At 37.3% G+C, this 9394-nt stretch overlaps 1 long non-coding RNA gene across 1 annotated transcript; it reads left to right on the top strand.

Annotated features, from left to right (window-relative positions):
* The first annotated feature begins 6647 nt into the window (after positions 1 to 6647).
* LOC107813950 (uncharacterized) lies at positions 6648 to 7414 on the top strand. The gene is made up of 3 exons (XR_001654454.2): positions 6648 to 6716; positions 6826 to 6894; positions 7121 to 7414. It is a non-coding gene; the product is annotated as an uncharacterized LOC107813950 (long non-coding RNA).
* Positions 7415 to 9394: the final 1980 nt, after the last annotated feature.

Below are 9394 nucleotides of genomic sequence, written 5' to 3'. Positions count from 1 at the left end.
CGGGATACCGTCCTATAGTCCCAAAGTAACCACATAGCAGCAACACGAAAATATTCAATTAAATCCAAATTTCATACCAAGGTAAATGGGTATTTCTAACCTAGCATTCTGCACAGAGTTCAAATAAAGCAGTTTGAGCAAGTAAAGCAATTAAGTCACTTAGACATGCTTCCCTAAGCTAACAGTAGGCTTAAATTGCGAGTAATATAAACAGGAAAGGAAATACAGTTATAGTTACTTAATGAAAACAGATTTTCAACAATTAGCACAAGTATGCACTCATCACCTCACGTGCAAGGCATTTCAAATATCAACAATATCAAATCCTAAGGGGAGTTCCCCCGCACAAGGTTAGGCAAGCCACTTACCTCGAACCGGCTCAAAAATCAACCCGAAATCACGCTTTTGCCACGAGTACTCAACTCCAAATCGCCCAAATCTATTCAAATCAATTGCATAATGTAAATATAACTTCAAGTAACTGATTTCACTAATTAATTCTAAGCTAATACGCGAAATTAGGAAAAACGACCAAAATGCCCTCAAGCCCATGTCTCAAAATCGGGTAAAAGTTATGGATTATGAACCCTCATTCACTCACGAGTCTAATCATACCAAAATGATCCAAATCCGACGTCAAATCCCCATTCAAAACTCGAAAATTAAGTCTAAGAACTTTTCCAAATTTTTCCCAATTTCTCGCCCCAAATCCGAAATTAGATGATGAATTCATATTTAGATTAATGGGTTATAAGCAAAAAGGAGTTAGGAATCATTACCCAATCGATATCTCTGAAAATCCCTTAAAATCTCGCTCAAATCCAAGCTCCCAAGCTCTAGTTTTGATAAAAATAGCTAAACCCTTGACTTTGAAATTTTATATTCTACCCGGACGCGACCTTAATCGCGATCGCGAAAGCTTCCACGCGATCACGAAGAGCAACTTCGCTGGCTCCCAGATTCACCCTACGCAAACGCGATAATCCTTACGCGAACGCGATGCTTCCGTTGCTCAGCTCTACGCGATCGCGGTTGACCTCACGCGATCGCGAAGAGTAACTTCCAGTCCCCAACTGCCTCACTTCTTCCTCTTCGCGAACGCGGCGTAGCCCACGCATTCACGATTCAACTTTCCCCAATACTACGCGATCACACTCCTCTTCCCGCAATAGCGTAGAACAAAAATCCCTTCTGCCTCTTCTAAGCTTTCACGATCGCGAGCCTCCTCACGCGATCGCGATGAAGAAAAGTTTGCAACAAATACCAGCAAAAATCTGATCCTTTTGCAAGTTCAAAAATGGTCCATTGAGCATCAGAAACACACCCGAGGCCCCAGGGACCTCAACCAAACATGCCAATAAATTCTAAAACATCATTCAAACTTGTTCCAACCTTCGGAACGCTCAAAACAATATCAAAACACCAACTTAACATCAAATTTAAGCCTAAGAACTCCAAAAAAGTTCATATTACGCTTTCGATCAAAAAGTCTATCAAACCTCATCCGAATGACCTGAAATTTTGCAAGCACATCACATTCAACACTACGGAACTACTCCAACTTCCGGAATTTCATTTCGACCCCCATATCAAAATCTCACTATCGAATCGAAAACTTCAAAAATTCAACTTTCGGCATTTCAAGCCTAAATAAGCTACGGACCTCCAAAACACAATCCGAACACACCCCTAAGCCCGAAATCACCCAACAGAGCTAAAAGAACTTACGGAATTCCATTCCGAGGTCGTCTTCACACTGCTCCGACTACGGTCCAAATTCTAAAGCTTAAGCTCTCTTTTAGAGATTAAGTGTCCCAAAACACTCCGAAATTCAAAATCAAACATCCCGGCAAATTAAAATAGCAGAAACAAATACGGGGAAAATAGTTAATAGGGGATCGGGGCGTTAATTCTTAAAACAATCGGTCGGGTCGTTACAGCTCTCTATGGCTAAAGAATAAGATGTGACCTTGTATATTTTCTGCAGCAACAAATACTGCTTTTGAAACTTTAGAGGGATAGAGCTCCATTGCCAATGATATGTAGGCACCACCAAAATTAAGTCCCACCAAAAACACCCTCTCCCCGCCAGCGAGCTTTTCAAGAAAATCATGGAGTGGTTTGCATACTGTGATAGGCTGGCTCAGTCATAAAGGTTAAGATTTGTCAGCATGAATTCTTCACGTAGTTGTGATGAAACAATGTTGTGAAAAGCATGGACACATTGTGCCTCGTAGCATGCAAGAGTAGCTCGCTGTTGCATTTTGAATACATGGTTGCCAAAGTACGTACCAATGAGCAACAAGATTAGAAAAGATAATTTTTCAACTGTTCGTGTGTGATTTTCTCCATATCTACAGATGGTTCAAAGCAAAAATTCCTTTGCAACAACCACCACATATATTTCTACAGTGTATATATTATCAGAAGGAATCAGCGGGCAGCGGCCCCTGTCCAATCGTTGCTAGCTTCAAATACGAGCTGATCACGCCAACAAATAGTATGGTTGATGCCCAGTGAGTTTCATCAAATTATACAGCTCCAATGCCCCCTCGAAATATCTCAATTGACGCCACACTTCTTGCCCCCTCACAAGATGTCTGCATTCTACTTAAGACTATAGGTTTACTGATAAAGTCCGTCCTCTGCTGGCTCTTACAGTCAAACTAAAAGTGATTAGTCAATTTGTTATCAAAATCTAAATTTCTCACACTGTTGGTCAGACCATAAGCAATTGCAGCAGCTGTAGGCTTATTGATAATACTAGTGATATTTAAACCATTAATATTAGTATCCGTAGTAGCCTGACACTGTGTCTCATGGAAGTACGTAGGAACAAGCATCTTAGTATTTTTCACAACTGATCCACAACATGACTCAACAAATTTGGTAATCTTTGTAAGCACCATAAATGATATTTCATCAGCAAGTTGTTTCGATGCAAGATTGATTAAAGGAGTAACCGGAAGTGTCTGTGATCCTTTGGCATACTTTGTTAGCAGATTCTCATGGCCAAGTGATGTAGAGGGGCTAACACTAAATTTCAGCCATGTGGTTGACAATAATGGATTCACCGAAGCGTAAGCTAACTCCCTTGGTGTTAGAGCCATAAAACGATGGCCAGTGATGACCCTAATAACACCTTGGCCGCCCAATTGAGGCACATGATATGGAAACAAACTAAACTTGTTCACCAAGGTAAGAGTATATATCGAGGTATACCCGTAAGAGCTTGCTGGCAAACTCGACGTCAAGCTCCAATACATTGGTAGAACTATTCTGAAGAACTTCAAAGTCATCATCCAATAACTGAAGTGCTTCAAGACAGAAAGCTAATAGATACTCCAATATTAGAAAGTGAGACTTTCTATCATGTAGTATTGAGCTATTTGTCCCCTGCCCAGTGTCAAAATTTTTATCGTCAAGCCATATCATCAATTCTTGCCCTGTGTCCAACCAGGGACATCGATACATGCCAAAGTCAATTGCAAGCCACCCATTGGCTCGAATAACTTCTTTCATCATGCTGTGTTTCATTGGACGGTTAAATGAAAGCTTTGTGGCATCTATAATGAAGTTATTAATTACACCAAATGTGGAGTCCACATGCCGTAGAGAACTTCCACTCCACCGAGTGGCAACATCATGCGCAACATATACACCGAAAGCAAATGGAAGTTGTAAGCGTTTAGTCTTATGCACCAATGGGGTTCTATCCATGGCCAAGATATCACTCCTAGATTCGAGGTACCTTATTGCAAAGATCAGAAGAGCATGCATATTTATACCTGCACATCATATCATCAAATACCTTGTGTGGACTGTGGAGTGGTCACTGCTCTATTAGGACAAGGAACTACTGCGAAAATGTCCTTCGCTGGCTTTATATTCAACATCTTGCGGCCAAACTCCATGTAAAGCTTCTGGCCAGATTCGCTGACCCATAATTTTCCTTCGACATTGCTCAAGCAAATAGCATTATCGCCACCACCAGATCCTGTTGCACATTTGTTGATAACAAGTCTAGCTGCTGAACCGGGATCAAATGGGAAATGAAGTAATGAGTTGTCACATTTTAGGCATAAGCCCATACCTATACGGTCCACTAGATTCAAGCATTTGATCGAACATGTTGTAAGCAACTCTAGGTCGCTCAAAATATAAACAGAACTCTATCTGACTGTTGAGGAAAACAATACCTAAATCAGGTTCTCGAAAACAAGTACGAAATCCTGAATCATATTCTACCTCAGAGTATGTGATAATAGGAGCAACAGGCAGAACTTTGAAACCCTCTAGCTCTGACAATGTATCAAGAGCTGTTGAGGTTTCATCGACTAAATTAAAGTCATTCTCATTGACAATGACTAACCCAACACTGCAATACTAAAAAAAAGGGGCAAACCGACTACCAAAACCGATCAATGTTAGTCAGTACTTCATCCATTTCACAAGTGTTCAATCTGCTTTTAGCACGCCCATTAATAAAATATTAAATTCTATACAAAAATACCTACTATGACTAAACTACCCCTAATTAAATATTTAATGTGAAGAGTGAGAAAACTTTTTAAGGATATGATAGAGGTTACTTTGTAAAAACAAATTGAATTCTTTCTTGATTACATAACTGGACACTTATTTTGAACCAAAATAAAAAAGTAAATTGGACACTTATTGTGAACTGGAGGAAGTAATTGGCAAAAACCAATCGAGTTGTGGCGGTCGGTAACATGTGATCGATAGAGCCAACCTACAATTTGGTAGGTTTAGGTCGGTGAATTAAATTCCACAAATGACCAAAAAAGAAAAAATCTATCAAAAAAGTGACCTAAGTCAGTCGGTATATTTAATTACGTAATAAAAAATACACAATCTCATAATTGAACCGGAGTCTATACTGCAAAATATTCAACATGTTATAAGGTCACCTAAACCGACTATATATAGCAAGTGAAATTAAACTTGTTACATAGAAAATAAAACATATATACAACATGTTTGTTTACCTCGAAAATACGAGTAACAATTAAATTTGATTTGTGGTTTTAAAGATATGTGATTTAGTTCAATACCAATTAATAATCAGGAAATATGAAGTAGAAATAAAAGAAATAAGTGAATCAAACCAATATTACGACAGTAGTGACCTCGAGCTTAGTGACCTCGAGATGAACTAGTAACAATAAAGTAAGAACAATAAATGCAAAGGACAATTCTAATGAACAATAGGCGAAAAGTAGAGAGTATATTCTTTGTTCAATGGTTAGATGATGTTACAAATGATTGAGGTCCCCTTTATATAATAGGGGAACCCTAAATAAGGTATATTTCTATTTACAGTAAGGAATATTCTTGGTACAACTGTCTAACCGTCTAGTACGGAATCGTACAATCCTATTCCGGGATTAGCGATATGATCTTGGGGACGTGGCAGGAATTTTGCTTATTCTGTTACAAATCCACCATGGTACAACTTCGGGCAGAGGCGACTTAACCCCCAATCCACTAAAGCGGCCGTTTTAGGCCTCACAAAATTAGAGGCCCCAAAAGCTACTCTTTTTATATGTAATTTGAATATTTATTATATTTATTATTAAATAGTGATAAGAAATTTTTTCAACCATCTTTTGCTACTTTTTCACCAATCGTTAATAACATAGTTTTATATCTTATGTAGTCTTTTTTCGGAGTTGGTTGAGAAAATTCAAATGAAAGTGAAAGACAATTAAATCTGTAGTTAATTTCTAGTTTTTCTTACTCCAACTTGAATAAATTTTATTTACAGTTCTAACTTTGTAAGATATGTTCTTTCAAGATCTCTATAGACATGCTTCAAGCTAATTAGATCGTAATATTTATCATCATTGTAAATACAAATTTCTACATGATTACTACTTTGGGAGGCAATGTTATATAGTGAGTTACGTTGGCGGTCATGTAAAAAGAAAAATTTAAAAATTAAACTTAATAAAATCTTATCAAATGTTAGTAATCTTTCAACAAAGATTAAACGGGTTGGTTACATCGTAAAGATGAAATTGCATCTCGAAAAGTAAAAAAAAATAAACTTCAACTAAAAAATCTAAAATTATTAAACAAGTTTAAGGCCTCTTATTACGTCTTGACTTTAGGCCTCTAAGACTATTGAGCCGCCTCTGATTTCGGGGTTGAACATGCTCAGCTTCGGTATTCCTCGTACTCCTATCTCCGGGCATTGCATTTTGTCTTCGAACTCGAGTCTAGTCCATCGAGCTCGAACTCGATGTTTCCCGGACTCAGGCTTAGGATGGACCCTCGAGCCTATAAGTTGGAGGTATATGATTTTGACCGTATACAATGTTATAATAGACTAAATTATGCTGATGGTGTATATAAGTCAAATCTTAATTAGGATAATCAACCACCAGTAACATGTGGAGATTGTTTCGTCAACTGATTAACAAGTGTTGGACAGGATTAAAGTTGTCCTAATCAAATGGCACTCATGTCGTCCGATATTGATTCAAAGCTGCACACATATTGTCGCACATCCCTTCTTGCAGCCTATATAAACCTTAGCCATTTGTTTTATTTTTTCAACATCACTAGTGATCAGTAACAAAAAAACATTCTCTATTTATATTATTTATTTTGTACGTACGTTGAATTCCTATTTCAAGATGGATTCTCAGAAAGCCAGTTATCATGCAGGAGAAGTTAAGGGCCAAACTCAGGTAAATATCAGTCACAAATTTTACATTCTTTAATTAAGCAGATAGATAAATTTTGGATTAATTGACATGTGATGTTGGTTAATAGTATTCTGCTGAATATATATTTCAGGAGAAAGCTAGCCAGATGATGGACAAAGCTAGAGATACAGTCCAATCTGCTCAGCAATCCATGCAGGAGGTTTGCCATTGCACCTTTTTTATTTTCTCCCTCCATTTCATTTTATATAGCTGTGGTTGACTGAATATGAAGAATGAGTAATTAAAAAAGAAAGACTTCGTCTGGAATATATTATAATTACCCATAGAACTTATGACCTTAAATAAGGAGAGAAAATTATATTAAATGCTCTTTAATTAATATCATAATATTAAGTCATTAAAATTGATGGCAGACTGGGCAGCAGATGAAGGCTAAGGCACAAGGGGCTGCTGATGCAGTGAAAGATACTGTTGGAGCCAACAAGTGAATTGGAGAAATTCGATTTTTGGTTTTCTTTATTATTTATTTTGTTTTTATAACCGACTTAATTTGTTTGGGATTGAGGCATAGTTATTGTTATTTTTTTATTTAGTTTTCGTATTGAGATAAAGGCATTAAGTTCATTAAAGAGCTAGTGCATAGGTCTCTTCTTTCAACATGTAGATCAAGAGATCACTCAGTGAATTTCATTAATTATTCATTAAATACCTATGTTCAACGCATGCGTTTCATTGTTTTCAACTTCTCCTAATTAAGGGTGTTATCTTTCCATGGCACTTAATAATAACGGAGTCAATCATTCTAATAAGGGGATTCACAAAAGTGTAAAATTGCACACATACAAAAAGTTTGAAACACTATCGACCTAAAACAATTTTAATTTGAGTTATCTTCATCTCAGCACTAAAATCGGCTTCCTTTATGTCAAGAGATTTATTACATAATTACACATACGTACAAAAGAATTTAATTTTTATCCTATACTCCCTCCGGTCTAAAATAAGTGATTTTTAGTTGTTTTCATACAGATTAAGAAATCTACCTTTTAACATTAATTAGTAATGAAATTGACCATATTAACCTTTACTATCTCTTCATATCAATACCCCTAACACATACTCCAACAATATTTATTCCAAGGACAATGTAGGAAAAAATAATTAATTCATTCTTGAAAACTGGAAAATCACTTATTTTGAACCGGAGGGAGTATAATTTTTCGATAAATGATTCAATTGAACCCCTTTTCGAACTATATAGCTCCAGCTCATAGACACTAGAAACTGTGCGATGAAGTTGTTCAACATAAGATATGAAATCATAAAAACTCATTAACCAATGAGCTGATAATTTCTTTTAATATGCTAATCATAGCCTTCACTGTAAAAGGCTATATTCTTTGAAATGCAAAAACAAGTTAGAGCAATACATTACGCAGGTATACAATGTAGATAGAAACTTACATGGTGAGATTCATGAAGTACTCTGAATGTCTATACCATGTTATCATGCTACGTATAAAACTTACACAAATAATGTTTACCTCAAAAATACGAGTAACAATTAAATTTGTTTAGTGGTTTAAAGATATGAGATTTAATTCAATACCAATTAATAGTCAAGAAATAAGAAGTAGAAATAAAAGATAGAAGTGAATCAAACCAATGTTACTTAGCAGCAATGACCTCGAGCTTAGTGACCTCGAGGTGGCTTAGGGAAGTAAGAACAATTAAGTGATAAAAATAAAGTAAGAACAATGGAGCTAAAGGACAATGCTAATGAACAATGGGCAAAAAGGTAGAGAGTATATTCCTTTCTCAGTGATGATAAGATGGTCTTACAAATGATTGAGGTCCCCTTTATATAATAGGGGAGCCCTAAATAAGGAATATTTCTATTTACAGTAAGGAATATTCTTGGTACAACTGCCTAACCTCATAGTACGGAATAGTACAATCATATTCCGGGATTTGCGCCATGACTTAGGGGACGTGGCGGGAATCTAACTCGTTCTGGTACAAATCCACAACGGTACTATTTTGGGGTCGAACACACTCGACCTCGGTATTTATCGTGCTTAGCCTTCGAACTCGGGTCTAGTCCCTCGAGCTCGAACTTGATCTTACTCGGACTCGGACTCAGGACGGGCCCTCGAGCCTATAAGTCGGAGGCATACAATTTTGACCGTATACAGATAGTCCCCACGTTTCTTAGAGTAATATGATAAGAAACGATCTTCTCAAACCTCGATCTTCTCGAACCTCTTATGATGACATCATGCCCGTGACGTAGGCGCTTGAAGAGATCGGAAATGTCATGTCAGCTCGCTTCCCTAAAACATCAAATGTGCTCTAGCACTGGTCGGCCACTTGCGCCGCCGATCCGTCGCCGCCTTACTATAAATAGGAGGCTACTATGTTGAACAAAAAACTGCACTTTTTTCATCTTCATCTACTCTTGATCTTTTCCCTTCTTTGCTTCCTTCTTTAATCATCTATCTCCATGGTTCGAACTTGCGATCACAAGGTCTCATGACAGCAACTTTAGCAGTTACGCCAAGGTTCCCTTTCTCAAAGTATTGATTCGGAACAATGAGAAAAGGTTGCAGAATCCTTCCCGCATCAGAAAATATGTGAAATTCACCCTGCCCTCATCTCTCTTAACTTCAACCTAGCGTGGCACTTCATTCCTTCTACTT

Source organism: Nicotiana tabacum, chromosome 22 (assembly GCF_000715075.1).
Source record: "Nicotiana tabacum cultivar K326 chromosome 22, ASM71507v2, whole genome shotgun sequence".
NCBI lineage: Eukaryota > Viridiplantae > Streptophyta > Magnoliopsida > Solanales > Solanaceae > Nicotiana > Nicotiana tabacum.
This window is presented reverse-complemented; position numbering and strand designations above follow the sequence as displayed.